The 14,944-nt window shown below is 45.7% G+C and overlaps 1 protein-coding gene across 3 annotated transcripts in view; it reads right to left on the minus strand.

The window, feature by feature from the left end:
- CSGALNACT1 (chondroitin sulfate N-acetylgalactosaminyltransferase 1) overlaps positions 1-14,504 on the minus strand; it is a 35,348-nt gene extending 20,844 nt beyond the window's left edge. Inside the window, exon 1 of one of the 3 annotated variants that reach the window (XM_083583126.1) lies at positions 13,609-14,504. The gene's annotated coding sequence lies outside the window, so the exon portion shown is untranslated. The remainder of the gene's footprint in view (positions 1-13,608) is intronic. The other 2 variants (XM_083583127.1, XM_083583128.1) reach the window with 2 other exon arrangements.
- Positions 14,505-14,944: the final 440 nt, after the last annotated feature.

Genomic DNA, 14,944 nt, shown 5'->3' on the forward strand with positions numbered 1-14,944 from the left:
GAGGTTGTACCTCGTGGGGAAAGAAATCTAACTCATGGTTTGTTGAATGCTCATTATCCTTCACAGCACTTTAAGAAAAAGTTGTCTGTAGCTCTGTCCTTTGTCTCCTAAGTTGATCTCTTCACTCACAATGGTGAAGAGATAGTTCAAAGTAGTAGACATGGGCAGTTTTAGTAAATTATGCTAGTTCACTTGGGGGGCCAGAAACTTCTACTTTTCAACAGGTTAATATTATTATCAACATCATTATTATTACTACAATTTGTACACTGCCCTTCACCTGTGTGGTTCACAACAGCCTCCCCTGCGTGTATGAAGCTGGTAATTGGAAGAAATATGTATTTACTGCCTGTTAGCAGAAGAGCTAATGTGGTATAATAGTTGAAATGTTGGACTTCCGCAACATTCAACTCCCTGATCAGCTATGATGTTTGCTGGATGACCTGGCTTGCGTGACAAGATAAGCTAATGTGCCAATGTGCCAGCTCCCAGAGAGGAGTCTTGATGGCACACTAAGCCAAAGATTGGCTTAATGAGCTTTGAGATGCTCTCAAGATGTGGTGGTGTGTACTGGCATACTTATTTAAAGTAATTAGGAAGACGATTGAAGGTGATAACTCTATCAGTGGTTATTTATTAGCGACAATAGCAATGTCTGCTGTAGTAAGGTAAAGGGACCCCTGACCATTAGGTCCAGTTGTGGCCGACTCTGGGGTTGCGGCACTCATCTCGCTTTATTGGCCGAGGGAGCCGGCGTACAGCTTCCGGGTCATGTGGCCAGCATGACTAAGCCACTTCTGGCAAACCAGAGCAGCGCATGAAAACGCCGTTTACCTTCCCGCCGGAGCGGTACCTATTTATCTACTTGCACTTTGACGTGCTTTTGAACTGCGAGGTTGGCAGGAGCAGGGACCGAACAACGGGAGCTCACCCCGTTGCGGGGATTCAAACTGCCGACCTTCTGATCGGCAAGTCCTAGGCTCTGTGGTTTAACCCACAGCGCCATCCACATCCCTAACACAGTGTACATGGGAGCAAAAAAGACCAGGGAGCAGGACCATGAGGCAAGGTGAGGCGACTGCCTCAGGCGGTAGAATCCACAGGGGCAGCAGATTCAGCCTCCAAGGAATGCATTATCAACTGACAGGGTTTCGAGGGCTACAGAACATTCCTTTGAGGCCACATCTGCTCCCTTCTTGGCACTCCATCCCCCAAAAAGCTCCCTCTACAACGGCCTCTTGGCAAATAGGAGGCACTGCCCCCCACTGCCTGACAACCGTTGATTCCCACTTCAACCATTGGCTAAGGTAGATTTTGTCCTGTCTCTGCAATCCCGCAGGTTTTTGCAGTCCTGCTAAGCCGTAGTTTGGCTTACTGGCATCTCATCTGCAAACCAGATCGTTATATTGCAGCCTTATCTTAAACCAGATCATTATATTGCAGCCTTATCTTATTCAAACAGCTGTTAACAAGGATAACATTGTGGGGCTGCAGGTAGGAGGGAAGAGACTGTGCCCATGGCCTTGAGGTACTTGGAAAAAGTGTAGGATCAGAAAGTACTGAAAAAATAACACCTACTATAACATCTGAGCAGAAAGTTCCCAGTATGTCGGTAATTTTGCATTGCGAAAATTTAAACAGTGTTGTTCTACTCCTAGATAATTAGGAATCTCAACTGTCACGGTACAGTGGTACCTCAGGTTACATACGCTTCAGGTTACACACTTCGCTAACCCAGAAATAGTGCTTCAGGTTAAGAACTTTGCTTCAGGATAAGAACAGAAATTGTGCTCTGGCGGCGTGGTGGTAGCAGGAGGCCCCATTAGCTAAAGTGGTGCTTCAGGTTAAGAACAGCTTCAGGTTAAGAACGGATCTCCGGAACGAATTAAGTACTTAACTTGAGGTACTACTGTATATACTGGAAGCTCTGTTGCACAACATCTGTCTCCATGTGCATATATAGGACATAAACTTGTGTCCCACGACTATATCCCTCTACTTGAAAGTAAGGTACCTGGAAATCAATAGGGCTTACTTCCAGGTAAATAGGTACCGTGTAAATTGTTCATTTTACACTGCCCGGTAACATGCTCTCAATTTAAACTCTAGGAAGCTTTGCTAAACAGCTTAACACTGCATATTATTATTTTGCATAGATAGCGTCATCTGTATACATGAATGGAATGGCAAAGAAGAGATGGGTCTCTGTCCCAAAGACCTTACAATCACAATGTCAACAGTGGGGGCAACAGGGAAAGGAGAGGAGGAAAAGGAGAGGCCCGAGCAAAGGCGAGTGTTGCTTTTAGCTTAGTCCAAATCACACATGCTACCAGTCAGAGAGAGAAGAGAAAAACTTACAGGAAAGGTTATTCTGTCCGCCTCAATCTTTCTTTGCAGGGTCCTTCATCAAAAGGAATTCTCAGCAGGCAGTTTTGCACTTTCTTCTAATGTCCAAAGGCAGGGGGAACTCTGAGTGCTGAGGGACTCTGCCTCCTCCCACTGGCGATTGCATCATTCTACTCCTTTAGGTAACTTCCACGACTACCACCATCATCCCACCTCCTCCCCCTATTTATATTACAGCATTTCACATTATGCTTTCTGAATGAAATGACTTTTTCATTGAGGTTGCATGAACGCAGCATGCTAGATTTGCATTCAGCATAATGGATTGAGTTTCCTTTCCCAGACATGAGATCACAACTGAAGACTTTCCCAGCCACTCCTTAGTATTTTCTGCTGCTAACTTAATTCCACTTCCATTAAGGCGATTGGGCTGTAACTTTATCAAGGCTTCATTGTCTGTCGCAGAAGATAAGACTGTTCCGAGACAGGAAGCATTTGATGATGAGAATCTGCTACAGTGTTTATTACAGATGTTTAAAGGAAACCCACAGCTTCTGGGTTCTGCTTTATTGGGAAAGCAACAAATGTGGAAGCAAAGGTTGATATAATTTCAATCAATCATACTTAAAGGGCCCAGTATGTATAGTTAATGAACAAGTTTTGAGGTGAGGCTACTTTGTTCTTATCTGAATACAAACTGGAGAGTGCGCAAGCCTGGACAAAATTAGTTTCCATCAAAAGGTATAACAGAGTTTCAGTTGCATCCAGAATAAACCTCTGTGCATTTTCCAGCAGACTTTGTAGAGTACTACTACAGCAGACAGGGACGCAGGTGGCGCTGTGGGTTAAACCACAAAGCCTAAGACTTGCCGATCATAAGGTTGGCGGTTCGAATCCCCGTGACGGGGTGAGCTCCTGTTGTTCGGTCCCTGCTCCTGCCCACCTAGCAGTTCGAAAGCACGTCAAAGTGCAAGTAGATAAATAGGTACCACTCCAGCAGGAAGGTAAACGGCGTTTCCGTGCACTGCTCTGGTTCGCCAGAAGCAGCTTAGTCATGTTGGCCACACGACCTGGAAGCTGTACGCCGGCTCCCTCAGCCAATAAAGCGAGATGAGCGCCGCAACCCCAGAGTTATCACCTTCAATCGTCTTCCTAATTACTTTAAATAAGTATGCCAGTACACACCACCACATCTTGAGAGCATCTCAAAGCTCATCACCACCGTCCCTAAAACCATCTGCTTTGCTTTCAGGCATGATTGTATCTGTTGCTGACCATCCCAGACAAAACTCTTCAATTCTGATTATTTTGCTTATCGGCTTAAGGAGACTAACAGAAGAGATTGTAAAGGAAAAATAGAAATTATATGAACAAGATATGATGTGGAAACACCAAGATAAGACTGGATAGAATTATGAATTTTGTTTGGACTGATTGGGACTGATTTGGACATTAACGCAGTAATAAGAAGATGATCTGAATCCCCCTTTGGATCCTGAAGTATGGGTTCCCCCAACAAAATTTAAAAATTTGGCTTTGTAATTTGGAATTTATGTGATGTGATTTAATTTGATGTGATTGGCCAGTTAATAAAAATTATTTTAAAAAAACAAAACTCTTCAATTCTGTGAGCCTGGGCCACATCAGATGTGAAAGTAGAGGCAATACAAGTTCTCTATTTCACTGTGGTAAGTTTGTACAAATAAGGCACTTACTTACACTGGCCTGTTGGAATGAGAAGTCAGTCGAGTGTTCCTGGACTTCCTTGGTGACATTCCAGATCTTCCGTAATAAGCGTTTTAAATTACTTGAGTTGGCACTTAGCCTGGTGCAAAAGTAATTTCAATGCTGAAGCAAATATACATAATTCAGTGTTAGAAGTACATTGTGTCGGTCGCAGATATGATGGCATTCACCTGTGTGGAGCACTGAGAGGAAACATAAGCAGAGCTCTGGTGGAGCAGGTCAAAGGCCAGCTGATTGAGCATTTCTCTCCCTGCCACTGTTGAAACGAAACCGCCTCCTCTGAAATGCAAACCCCTTGCATTTAAAGGGAAGCGACTTGGTTTTGCATGTCTGTAATGATGTTTGGGCACTGATATGGGATCCTCACTGATATGGCACTGATATGAGGAGGAATTAAAGAACCTTTTATTGAGGGTGAAAGAGGAGAGCGCAAAATATGGTCTGAAACTCAACATCAAAAAAACAAAGATCGTGGCCACTGGGCCCATCACCTCCTGGCAAATAGAAGGGGAAGAAATGGAGGCAGTGAGAGATTTTACTTTCTTGGGCTCCATGATCACTGCAGATGGTGACAGCAGTCACAAAATTAAAAGACGCCTGCTTCTTGGGAGAAAAGCAATGACAAACCTAGACAGCATCTTAAAAAGCAGAGACATCACCTTGCCAACAAAGGTCCGTATAGTAAAAGCTATGGTTTTCCCGGTAGTGATGTATGGAAGTGAGAGCTGGAAGTGAGAAGGCCGACTGCCGAAGAATTGATGCTTTTGAATTAAGGTGTTGGAGGAGACTCTTGAGAGTCCCGTGGACTGCAAGAAGATCAAACCTATCCATTCTGAAGGAAACCAGCCCTGAGTGCTCACTGGAAGGACAGATCCTGAAACTGAGGCTCCAATACTTTGGCCACCTCATGAGAAGAGAAGACTCCCTGGAAAAGACCCTGATGTTGGGAAAGATGGAGGGCACAAGGAGAAGGGGATGACAGAGGACGAGATGGTTGGATAGTGTTCTCGAAGCTACGAGCATGAGTTTGACCAAACTGCGGGAGGCAGTGGAAGACAGGAGTGCCTGGCATGCTCTGGTCCATGGGGTCACGAAGAGTCGGACACGACTAAACGACTAAACAACAACAACATGGGATCCTCAGTAATCCAGGAAAGCCAGTGCTTGTGAGCCCAGGCAGGGCCGGCCCATCCGTGAGGCAAGATGAGGCAACCGTCTCAGGCGGCAGGATCCACTGGGGCAGCAGATCCCGATGCCAATATTTATTAGCCCTTGTTCTTGACGTAGATCTTCCCTCACCCCTCCTACCCTGGCATAGAGGGGGGTGCCATTTTGAGGTCTGCCTCAGGTGTCAGAATGTCTCGGGATGGCCCTGAGCCCAAGAGAGTAAACACATCTTGCATTCCAAATGCATTATTTGTTTGGTTCCCTTGTGCCACTTCACTCAGACCCCGGTCCTGCACTTTAATACATGATTGTACATACAGTCATACAACCTCGGGTTACAGACGCTTCAGGTTGCGTTTTTTCAGGTTATGGATGCGCCGAAACCCGGAAGTACCAGAAGGGGTTACTTCTGGGTTTCGGCGGTCGTGCATGCGCAGAAGCGCTAAATCACGCTTTGCTCATGCGCAGAAGTGCCAAATCGCAACCCGCATGTGCGCAGACGTGCCGCTGCAGGTTGTGAACGTTGTGGGTTGCGAACGTGCATCCCGCACAGATCACGTTCGCAACCTGAGCATCCACTGTGCTGGATTTGAAAGACACAGGTCTGTTGCCGTCAGCTGAACTTGTCTGACACCAGTCTGGCAGGTTTTGCATGGGGGCTGTATACATATGCGCAACTCAAGACGTGCATTTGGCAACATTTTCTAATTTAGTTCAGTTAGCCCTGCTGCGAAGCAAACATTCATGTTATCCTTCACTTCAGTATCCCCAGGCTTCGTACAACACACATGTCAATCAGCACACCAGTCTCTTAAAGTAATACAGTGGTACCTCAGGTTAAGTATTTAATTCGTTCCGGAGGTCCGTTCTTAACCTGAAACTGTTCTTAACCTGAAGCACCACTTTAGCTAATGGGGCCTCCTGCTGCCGCCACACCGCCGGAGCACGATTTCTGTTCTCATCCTGAAGCAAATTTCTTAACCTGAGGTACTATTTCTGGGTTAGCGGAATCTGTAACCTAAAGTGTCTGTAACCTGAAGCGTCTGTAACCTGAAGTACCACTGTAATAGAAATTACAAAAACAACAAAACCCAGACTCTTGCAGTATCTTAAAGACTAAATAAATGTATATGCTGCAACAGACTGACAGAGCTACTCCCCCTTCTCTCTCTCTCTCTTTTTTCAGGGTTTCCTAAACTTGGGTCTCCAGCTGGTTTCGGACTACAATTCCCATCATCCCTGACCACTGGTTCTGCTAGCTAGGGATGATGGGAGTTGTAGTCCAACAACAGCTGGTGACTCAAGTTTGGGAAAGCCTGATATATCACTTCCTTCAAGTTTGAATCAGGAGTTTTGAGGTACCTTAAAGACAAACAAATTTATGATAGAAGAAGCTTTTGTGGGCTAGAGAGATCACTAAATCAGATGCACGAAATGCAAGAAAAAATAAAATTAAAACCGCCTACTTGGTTGCCAATATCTCTCCTGATTAAAAAATCCTGTGTTTTTATGTTCCTTTCAAACTTCTACACTGCGCTTTCTTTTGAGAAATTAAGTCACCTTCAAAACATACCATTCTCTTTGTCCTTATAAATACTGCTATGCGCTCAAGGCTTTGGGGATATGGCAGACTGCCAAGGTGAAAGTAAATATATTTGGTATGGGAACTTGGCAGCCAAGAGCCCATTTCTAAAATATTCTTTCCCTAGCACAGGGTCTAGTACGGTCTTTTGATGCTTCAGAGTTTCCAGGTCTCTGAGATTTTGGTGGTCATATACCGGTACTCAGGGACTCTGAGTGCAGAAGTTAAAATCTTAGGGTGGAGAGTCAGAGGGTGTGCTTTTTGCTCTGCTCCTATCCCTGGCTTGTCCATCAGAATCCACTTTACCTCAAGGTCTGAATCTCAGGAGTCCTGGCAACTCGGTGGCATACAATATTTTACTATTTCATAATGTTTCACGGTGTTAACCGGCAAAAATACAGCACATCAGATGCCTCCAGTAATCTGGATGCTGGAAGATTGATGGAAAGGTGACCAATGTGAATTCCTGTCCAGGAATAGCTGTCATAACACTTTAAATAGACATGGCTTCCCCAAAAGTACCCTGGGAACTGTAGTTTGTTAATGGTGCCGAGAGTTTTAGGAGACCCCTTTTACCCCTCACCAAGTACAGTTCCCAGACTTCCCTGGGAAGATGGTTAAACCACTCTTGAGAATTGTAGCTTTCTGAAGGGAATAGGGGTCTCTCGGCACATTTAACAAACTACAGTGCTCAGAATTCTTTGAGGGGAAGTCACAACTGTTTGAAGTGGCATATAAAGGTAAAAGGTAAAGGGACTCCTGAACATTTAAGTCCAGTCGTGACCGACTCTGGGACCGACACCCCTGCCAGTCTGGGAGGCTCCCTAAAGGTAAAGGTAAAGGTACCCCTGACCATTAGGTCCAGTCGGGGACGACTCTGGTGTTGCGGCACTCATCTCACTTTATTGGCCGAGGGAGCCGGCGTACAGCTTCCGGGTCATGTGGCCAGCATGACTAAGCCGCTTCTGGCGAACCAGAGCAGCGCACGGAAACGCCGTTTACCTTCCCGCCAGAGCGGTACCTATTTATCTACTTGCACTTTGACGTGCTTTCGAACTGCTAGGTGGGCAGGAGCTGGGACCGAGCAACGGGAGCTCACCCCGTCGCAGAGATTCGAACCGCCGACCTTCTGATCAGCAAGTCCTAGGCTCTGTGGTTTAACCCACAGCGCCACCCGCGTCCCATAAAGGTAAAAGGTAAAGGGACCCCTGACCATTAGGTCCAGTCGGGGACGACTCTAGTGTTGCGGCACTCATCTCACTTTATTGGCCGAGGGAGCAGGCGTACAGCTTCCGGGTCATGTGGCCAGCATGACTAAGCCGCTTCTGGCGAACCAGAGCAGTGCACGGAAACGCCGTTTACCTTCCCGCCAGAGCGGTACCTATTTATCTACTTGCACTTTGATGTGCTTTCGAACTGCTAGGTGGGCAGGAGCAGGGACTGAACAACGGGAGCTCACCCCATTGCAGAGATTCGAACCGCCGACCTTCTGATCGGCAAGTCCTAGGCTCTGTGGTTTAACCCACAGCGCCACCCGCGTCCCATAAAGGTAAAAGGTAAAGGGACCCCTGACCATTAGGTCCAGTCGGGGACGACTCTGGTGTTGCGGCACTCATCTCACTTTATTGGCCGAGGGAGCAGGCGTACAGCTTCCGGGTCATGTGGCCAGCATGACTAAGCCGCTTCTGGCGAACCAGAGCAGTGCACGGAAACGCCATTTACCTTCCCGCCAGAGCGGTACCTATTTATCTACTTGCACTTTGATGTGCTTTCGAACTGCTAGGTGGGCAGGAGCAGGGACTGAACAACGGGAGCTCACCCCATTGCAGAGATTCGAACCGCCGACCTTCTGATCGGCAAGTCCTAGGCTCTGTGGTTTAACCCACAGCGCCACCCGCGTCCCATAAAGGTAAAAGGTAAAGGGACCCCTGACCATTAGGTCCAGTCGTGACCGACTCTGGGATATCCTGTACTGCTTTAAATGTAAAGTGCCGATGGGCCCTTAGGGTACTGGTGGCTGATCCTACAAACTAACCTACAAGCTTTAGCAAGCCCCAGATTGCCTGAAGCCAATTGGATCAAGTGTTTTCTCTGGGGTCATGCTCTGGTAAATGTTTGCAGTTGTCCTAGGGAACTGAAGCAATCTTTAAAACACAGGTAATTATGTACGCTGCAAAGACAGCAGCAAGTTTGAGGGAGGGGATTGGTCCCCCCCCAATCTGCCTATAACAGACGCCGGAGGTCATGAAAGAGGTCTCCCCCTCGACCTCTTTACCTCTTCTGGGAACAATTTGTGCAACCAGGTATGAGAACAACCTGATAAGATACAGGTAAGACTGCCTCTTTTCTACTTAAATGGGAAAACAACCACGAGTAATAAAAATGGGATTTTCAGACTGGGATTTTTGACAAGCGATAATACTTTAGAGGTGCATCTTGTGGTAGTTTAAGGATTGCAGCATCATGCCATGGTGGATAAATATATGGATGGGTTTTTTGTTTTGTTTAATTCAGAACACTTAACATTGAAACTGTATTTGTTTTCTTGTTTGGATAGTGTAGTTTCTCTTAAAAAAACTAGTTACTATTTAATAATGATGATGATAATAATTCATAATAATAATAATAAATTTATAACTTATACCCTGCCCATCCCCTGCCAGTCTGGGAGGCTCCCTAAAGGTAAAGGTAAAGGGACCCCTGACCATTAGGTCCAGCCGGAGACAACTCATCTCGCTTTATTGGCCGAGGTACTATTTCTGGGTTAGCGGAGTCTGTAACCTGAAGTGTCTGTAACCTGAAGCATCTGTAACCTGAGGTACCACTGTATACAGTGTTTCTCTTCTTCAAGTCTCTTTCGCACTTGTCTTTGGGTCTGCAGTGCTTGGGCATCTCTGAACTGCAGTCTTGTGCCCCTGCACTCACAACGCCTCCCCCACTTAAATTTCCATTGATTCTATTCAGCTTCATCCCAGATTTGTTATGAGCCACAGTGGCGTAGCGTGGGTTGTCAGCACCCGGGGCAAGGCAAGTAATTTGCGCCCCCTAACCCGTGGATTTGCGCCCCCTAACCCTAACCCCCAGATGTTGCGCCCGGTGCGGCCGGCCCCCCCTGCACCCCCCACGCTACGCCACTGATGAGCCAGACTCTTGGCTCCCATTGGCTCCTGTTGGATTATAAGCACCAACTGTCTGGTTCCATCCCGGTTCAACTGGAGCCAGTTTCTTTTGCACAAGCCCAGGTTGTCCCAAACTGTTCCTCAGTGTGCCTAACAAATGGAAACACCATCATCCCATCCACGCATAGAGACTACAAAGCTGAGCCTGTCTACCTGGCCCCATACAGGGAATCAATAACATTTCAGAGAACGCTATCTTGGAGGTCCTGGCTTTTAACATCCTACCTAAAGGTAAAGTCGTGGTGGACTCTGGGGTTGCGGCGCTCATCTCGCTTTATTGGCCGAGGGAGCCAGCATACAGCTTCCGAATCATGTGGCCAGCATGACTAAGCCGCTTCTGGCAAACCAGAGCAGCGCACGGAAACGCCGTTTACCTTCCCACTGGAGCGGTACCTATTTATCTACTTGCACTTTGACGTTCTTTTGAACTGCTAGGTTGGCAGGAGCAGGGACCAAGCAACGGGAGCTCACCCCGTCATGGGGATTCAAACCACTGACCTTCTGATCAGCAAGTCCTAGGCTCTGTGGTTTAACCCACAGCGCCACCCACGTCCGAAGATCCTACCTAGCAACCTACAATTTATTTCCCGGACAAAGATTGCTTCCATGATTAACAGTACTAGAAAAGCCAGATGCTCCATCTAATTTTCTTTATATATTGTGCTGTCGTTTTTCTCTGACAGCATGTAACAAAATATGATCGAATTACAGCAGTAAGTGCAGTCAACTGATTGAAGATAGGTGGGTTGGGGGGAGAATACAACTGCTCATTTAAGTGACTTTGTCCTGTGCTTCTAGTCTGGCACTAATGTCTGCTATCTACTCACCATAAATTTAAAACACATTCTCTGCCCCCCAATAATCCTGGGAACTGTTGTTTGTTAAGGATGCTGGGAATTGTAGTTCTGCGAAGAGTGAACTACAGCTCCCATAATTATGACTTTTGAGGGGCATGTGCTTCAAATGTATGCTGTGTGTGCATTAATATCCAGTTAATAATATGGGAAGCTGCCATGTTTCCACACTAATTTTTTACTCTTGTTCTTTTGGGGTGAGATTCAATCACATTCTGGGAAATTCAGGTTGCAGGATTAAGTTCATTTGGTTCTCTTGCACAATAAACCCACTTCTCCCCTGTTATGTACTGAGTTGAATAGGATCCAAACTGCAGCAGTCTGATTGGTCCTAGAACAATAGGATCCAAAAGGCAGCAGTCTGATTGGTCCTAGAACAATGCAGCAGTATGATTGGTTGGCAGGAACCACCCAATCATGCTCCAGATAGAAGTGAATCCACAACTTGATTGGCTTACAGTAGAATTCCGGAATTAGCCAATCATGTGCAGCCCATTGTGTAAATAATGTATATAAAGCAGATACTTTGAGGGGACATTCATTCATTCATTCCTCCTCACCACTATGAGCTGAATAAAGAGCATGAAATCACTTTGCGACTCTGAGTATATTTCATCCCCCCAACCGGACTTTTTGCTATAAGGAAGGTGGCAGCAAAATGTACTGGAAAGTATGGGAAAACAATTGCTTGACACAGAAATCAAAACGAATGCTCAATAAATAGCAGTTGTTGTCTAACCTCCCTGAAAACTTTGTGCAAATAAATCAGGATAATTGATCAATAAGCAGAAGTCCATTCCAAAACCAAAGCGTTCCAAAACCGAGGCGCGCTTTCCCATAGAAAATAATGTAAAATGGATTAATCCGTTCCAGACTTTTCAAAACAACCCCTAAAACAGCAATTTAACATGAATTTTACTATCCAATGAGACCATTGATCCATAAAATGAAAGCAATAAACAATGTACTGCAGCCACACAATGAATCAATCAGTAGCTGAACTGGGTTCCACACAGTCACAAAAACGAAACAAAAAAGCCACAAAAACGCAAAATAGATAGCAAAAACAGACAGACCTCAGCATAACACTCAAATTGGAAGCGTAACACTCAAAATGGAGCATGTTCAGCTTCCGGAAAATGTTCGCAAACCAGAAAACTTACTTCCGGGTTTGCAGTGTTTGGGTTCCAAGTTGTTTGAGTACCAAGGCATTTGAGAACCAAGGTACCACTGTATTGCTTTTTGGAGTGGCACAGCTTTGGGTTTTGGGTTTCATATAGATTGCACTAGAGCACTGCAAGATCACACAGAAGCCTCACTTACCAGAGTCTTTGGAAGATCACATAAGATGCCCCTTAGATTCAGCCATCTGAGGCAGCTTCTTCAGTCTGCCTCTTGAACGGGCCAGCCCTTGTTTAACTGATAGGGGACTTCAAGATGTAATTTGGTCTACACTAGTCTTCAAAAGCCATGGTTTGGCTTAGCTTTACATCCCAAACTGGACCTGAAGTTAATTCCCCCAGTCAAACCGTGAGTGGCAATCTCACAGAGCGAATTAAACAGGGGCGACCAGTTTCAGATCTAATGTTAAACGAAATCATGGCTTGGTTTACTTCACAGCAGAGGGATTGGAGGATCTTCTCTCCTGGAGCCCTGAGTCATTATATTTGCAAATCTCTATTCTGTAAGTAATAACCAGGGCTGGCCCAAGACATTTTGGTTCCTGAGGTGAACCGCAAAATGGCACCTCCCTCCTCACCAGGGGAGAAGGACTGAGTGAAGATTTACATTGGGAACAAGTGGGGATTGGGATCTGGTGCCTCTGTGGATCCTGTCACCTGAGGCAGTTGCCTCATCACCCATGAGGCTAGCCCTGGTAATAACTATTAAATAAGAAATGCACAGGCGCGGGTGGCGCTGTGGGTTAAACCACAGAGCCTAGGACTTGCCGATCAGAAGGTCGGCGGTTCGAATCCCCGCGACGGGGTGAGCTCCCGTTGCTCGGTCCCTGCTCCTGCCAACCTAGCAGTTCAAAAGCACATCAAAGTGCAAGTAGATAAATAGGTACCACTCCAGCGGGAAGGTAAACGCCGTTTCCGTGTGCTGCTCTGGTTTGCCAGAAGTGGCTTAGTCATGCTGGCCACATGACCCGGAAGCTGTACGCCGGCTACCTCAGCCAATAAAGCGAGATGAGCGCCACAACCCAAGAGTCGGCCATGACTGGACCTAATGGTCAGGGGTCCCTTTACCTTTACCTTAAGCAATGCACAAGGTCTGCTTTGAAACAAAATAAGTTCATACACTACTGGAAAATCCCCACAAGGTGCAATACTTTACATTATGCTTGTCTATCTTCTTTGACATCCTAGATTTGCTAACTCATACACAAAATCCATTTGCCACTGCCATGCTGAAGGGGATCTGTCTTCTCAACAGATTATTATTTTTAAGCAATTTCATATAATTTCATTGTTATAATTGATAAATATCTGGGGGTTTTGGTGCAACCATCCTAAACACACAAACTAGATAGGGACTAAGCCTTATTAAACACTCAAGTTTGCTGCAAGTAAGATGTTGAAATCCATAGTGTTGGCGTTTTTCCCCATGCATTTAATTTTAATTGGCTTGCAGAAATGGCAACGAACAACATTGTAAATGCAGCCCAGTTGTGAACAGTCATGTCTTTTCAAGATATGCTTTCTAGTATGAGAGAAGAGAACAAGGAACTTACCTCTGTCACAGATTAGAGAAAGGAGTATTTTCTTAGGCTGCTTTTCCTTTAAAAAGTGCACTGCTGTTTTGATCAATTAAAAAATTTTAAAAAGCCAAAGCATTTCAGATAAATGTCTACTATGCCATGCAAATACAGGTTACAAGGAAATTCCTAGACAGGTAAGGAATTCAAAAGTATACATCTTCCAAAACTGACTGTCCTAAAATTCTTTGTTACTTACAAAATTGTAAGCAAGTATCCTACATGTACCCTTCCATGCTGCTGGGCGTTGCTGTCTTCCGTGAGGTGCAAGATGTAACTTTGTTCCAACTTTCAAAATGAGGATAATTTATTATCTTGCATAAGACACACTGGAGATCACGGAAGACTTCTTTAAAATGCAAAGATTTTTTGAAAACCGACACTTAAGGTTCACCAGCTTTTTAATTCTTGAGCATTGCTAAGTTGCCACCGAGTTGTAAACACCCTTTGCTAGGGCAGCGCTTGACTGTCAAATGGTCAGGAGTTCAGCCGCGGATCTGCAATGAGAGCCTTGTGTTCCTTTCCAGTTTCCTGACAGAAAACAGGAAGGTGAGTGTGTGTTGGCAGGCGAGGAAGAGAACCCAGCCTCATGGAATGAACTGGTCAAGAAGATATCCTCACATAAACTTGCATCTGAAGAGAAAAAAAATCACAAACCCAAATTGTCCAGGCAGGTTTAAGAGGAAATGGGGGCAGGGGGTGGACACACACACACACACACAGGTTTCTGTTGCGTCAAAGAGCCTAGTGTGCAAATCAGAACAGGGAATGGAGTTGTTAAACTGGCCAACCCTGGCTGAAGACAGCTTTTCAATATGCTCTTGGCATCGTCTATTTTCCGCTGGCTGGAGGCTGGCTTTGCTCTCTCCCCTGCTCCCTCCCCCCTTATCCTTTAAAAAAAAAAAAGATGATCTCTGTAGAATTCCCACATGGACACTACTTGCTAGATGAACAATTGTCTGAGATATAGGGAGGAAGGTCCCCCCCATGCAGGAAACTGAAGAGGGGAAATGCAGCTCATACTTCCTGGCAGATTAATAATTCCACAGTCCACTCAATAATATCAGGCTGAGATTGAATCCTGATAAGACAGGGGCAGTTTCCGGCCTCTGTCTCTGCAATGATCCTGTAGAAATCTGGTACATCATCACCATGCTACAGATGTAGAGGGCTGATGAGAAATTGCCTAGGGCCACCTGCGTTCTCTTGCACTAACATTTCATGAAAATAGGGACTTATTCAATGTGCTGGCTGAGGCCGGAGAGAGTTACAAATCCAAAATATCTGGGAAGCGCTGGAATGGAGAAGGGCA

This window comes from Podarcis filfolensis, assembly GCF_964270895.1.
Source record: "Podarcis filfolensis genome assembly, chromosome: 13".
Classification (NCBI taxonomy): Eukaryota; Metazoa; Chordata; class Lepidosauria; order Squamata; family Lacertidae; genus Podarcis; species Podarcis filfolensis.